Here is a 3,711-nt window from a genome sequence, read left to right as displayed (position 1 = left end):
GCTGCGTCAACTAGAGCTGAGCAGCCGGCCGCCCGGGAGTGTGTCCCGGGGGCCCGCGCGAACACGCAAGCGTCCGCTCAATTATTCTGCAAACAGGAGGAGGCTGAGCTCCCCTGCACCATACACCTCGAAACCCTCTCAGGTCCCGGCGGCGCGCAGCGCCGTCCTAAGTACTTGGTCGGGTTCGAGAGAGGCGCAATCGCCCGGGGTTTGGCGAGTAGACGCTTTAGGTGCGACCACCCGTGCTCCCAACTGAGCTTGCCGCTGCCGACAGAGGCCCGGGAGCGTGCTGTCGTGGCATTGCCGGCGGGAGACAACACGCGCCACCTACGGTGACCGGCAGCTCCAACGCCAGCGCCACAGAAGGACAAAAGCCCCACTTGGGTGCCGAAGCGAACTCTCCCAGCACAGCGCACGCGCCAACACGTCCGCACAGCTGCGATACAAACCACCTGCGAGAACCGCAGAGGCGACCGAGCAGCAGACGGCGTCGCGGCGCCGAGCGCCGGGCGGCGGCGCATCCTCAGCGCACACAGTCCTCAATCGGACCAGCACACTGCAGATGTCCACCGCGCTTCGCACCGGGCCCGCGAGGACCTACTTTGGCCGCACGGCGCCGCGTGCAGGGTGCGCCGGCGCGCAGCTGCGCCGCCTGCCGCCTCCGTCGGCCGGCGCGCCTGCCACTGGCCGCCCCCACCAGCCGGCTGTAGCGCGTGCGCCCACGCACCGCGCGGCCAGCACGCCGGGAGGCCCCCCCTCACCGGCCGGGGACGGTCCCACCCAGCCACCGCCGCGTATCGCTTCACACCCAGATGCCATTCACGTTCGTGGGCATGGTGGGTATCGCTGGAACAACCGGTTGGTAGCTCAACCGATCGTCGCCATCACTGATTCACCTCTAGCGAGAACAACCGCACCACAACGGTTTACCAGTTGTTCATTTGCGTAACGTCACCAGCAAACGTAGGCGTCCATCGCCATTTGCAAATTCAACGATTGTTGCATGCCTGTGTCAGGTGTCACGACACACTATGTCTGCCCACATACACGCAACAACATGTGCACGCTTCGCGAACACGTGGAAGGTGGCCCCCGTACGTATGCGATGTCCATTGCGCGAACGACTGTCAACCGGCCTCTGTCGCATGTCGCAGATGTGGAACGCAGTGCACCATGCTATCACGGTGTGTGAGAAGAGACGACTACGTCTGACAACACGCGCCACTACATCAACAGACGGCTCATGCTGATCGCCATCCAGGGCATACCACACTGCAATCCAGCTCTTATAGGGAGACGACACGTAGCTGAGTGCACAACATTTGGACCGCATGGTTCGCCGTTGTTGGCGCAGTCGTTGTACGGTCACATGTACCACGATGTATCATTCAGTACATGAGGACCAATGTGCAGTACAGTGTGTGATTTGGACGTACAACATCAGCGGACAGTTGACACAGGCCGTACCACAGCGTAGGCTAAGTGCTTCGCCATGCGAATGCCAATGAACAACTGCAAATGCCAATGAACAACTGCAAAGGGCATTGAGCATGTACGTCCTGCTGCCATCCACATTACAGTGTATAGCTGCAAGGTGTTTAACATGAAGCGATACACTGGGGACCGGGCAGTGCGAGTAGCAAACTATATTGCGGGGGTTGCAGTTAGGCAACACTACACTAATTTAACGCGTCGTATGACAATTACAGAGCAGGTTAAGGCCCAACGTGTGTTGGGTTAAGGCCCAACGTGTGTTGGGTTAAGGCCCAACGTGTGTTGGGTTAAGGCCCAACGTGTGTTGGGTTAAGGCCCAACGTGTGTTGGGTTAAGGCCCAACGTGTGTTGGGTTAAGGCCCAACGTGTGTTGGGTTAAGGCCCAACGTGTGTTGGGTTAAGGCCCAACGTGTGTTGGGTTAAGGCCCAACGTGTGTTGGGTTAAGGCCCAACGTGTGTTGGGTTAAGGCCCAACGTGTGTTGGGTTAAGGCCCAACGTGTGTTGGGTTAAGGCCCAACGTGTGTTGGGTTAAGGCCCAACGTGTGTTGGGTTAAGGCCCAACGTGTGTTGGGTTAAGGCCCAACATAGGTTGGGTTAAGGCCCAACATAGGTTGGGTTAAGGCCCAACATAGGTTGGGTTAAGGCGCAACATAGGTTGGGTTAAGGCGCAACATAGGTTGGGTTAAGGCGCAACATAGGTTGGGTTAAGGCGCAACATAGGTTGGGTTAAGGCGCAACATAGGTTGGGTTAAGGCGCAACATAGGTTGGGTTAAGGCGCAACATAGGTTAGGTTAAGGCGCAACATAGGTTAGGTTAAGGCGCAACATAGGTTAGGTTAAGGCGCAACATAGGTTAGGTTAAGGCGCAACATAGGTTAGGTTAAGGCGCAACATAGGTTAGGTTAAGGCGCAACATAGGTTAGGTTAAGGCGCAACATAGGTTAGGTTAAGGCGCAACATAGGTTAGGTTAAGGCGCAACATAGGTTAGGTTAAGGCGCAACATAGGTTAGGTTAAGGCGCAACATAGGTTAGGTTAAGGCGCAACATAGGTTAGGTTAAGGCGCAACATAGGTTAGGTTAAGGCGCAACATAGGTTAGGTTAAGGCGCAACATAGGTTAGGTTAAGGCGCAACATAGGTTAGGTTAAGGCGCAACATAGGTTAGGTTAAGGCGCAACATAGGTTAGGTTAAGGCGCAACATAGGTTAGGTTAAGGCGCAACATAGGTTAGGTTAAGGCGCAACATAGGTTAGGTTAAGGCGCAACATAGGTTAGGTTAAGGCGCAACATAGGTTAGGTTAAGGCGCAACATAGGTTAGGTTAAGGCGCAACATAGGTTAGGTTGAGGCGCAATATAGGTTAGGTTGAGGTACCGTATAGGTTAGGTTAAGGTACAGTATAGTTTAGGTTAAGGTACAGTATAGTTTAGGTTAAGGTACAGTATAGTTTAGGTTAAGGTACAGTATAGTTTAGGTTAAGGTACAGTATAGTTTAGGTTAAGGTACAGTATAGTTTAGGTTAAGGTACAGTATAGTTTAGGTTAAGGTACACATTGTTGTATGGAAAGGTGTAATGGGGGGGGGGGGGGGGGGCGGCCGGTCGGTTTGTTGATTGTGATTATAGTAAGTGGATGCCTGCGGCATCATCTGATTTGCCACGTCAGGATGCACCTTTGGCTCATGACAGGCGGCTCTCCGATTCCATGCTTGTGGCAGACCTGTGTCTTTCATTCCTGCCATTGTTTGTGTGCTGTGAGAGGAGGCAGTATTGTGATGTTGGGTGCACCCCTGTGTAGGACATGTGTGGGTGTTGGTGGCTTAGCTGAGCAATGGTGGTTGTCGGGGGGGTGGGATATTCCGTTTTCTGAGTGGACCTCCCAGTCTGGTTATGACAGTGTGGATTGTCTCATGTGGCGGAGAGGATGCACTGGGTGTTGTTCCATGCTGGTGCTTACATATTGTCTGTGTGCGTGTTACAGGCGGAGAGTAGTGCGTGATAAGAGTGTGTGGCTGCCGTGTGGTTGTGATTGTGAGCAGAGTCTTTCAGCATGTATACGGACAGTTGTATATATTATCTGTATTCTGATGGGTCTATGTATTACTAATCAGCGCCGTGTATACGTTTAATCCGGTTCCAGTCGAAACTGTTGTATCTCTGTACATTAGTGACACGGCGAGCGCGCTATGTAGCTACTCGTCTCGGCAGCTTCCACCGGT

This window comes from Schistocerca serialis, unplaced genomic scaffold, assembly GCF_023864345.2.
Source record: "Schistocerca serialis cubense isolate TAMUIC-IGC-003099 unplaced genomic scaffold, iqSchSeri2.2 HiC_scaffold_1187, whole genome shotgun sequence".
NCBI lineage: Eukaryota > Metazoa > Arthropoda > Insecta > Orthoptera > Acrididae > Schistocerca > Schistocerca serialis.
The sequence above is the reverse complement of the archived record's forward strand: the minus strand, read 5'-3'. Positions refer to the sequence as shown.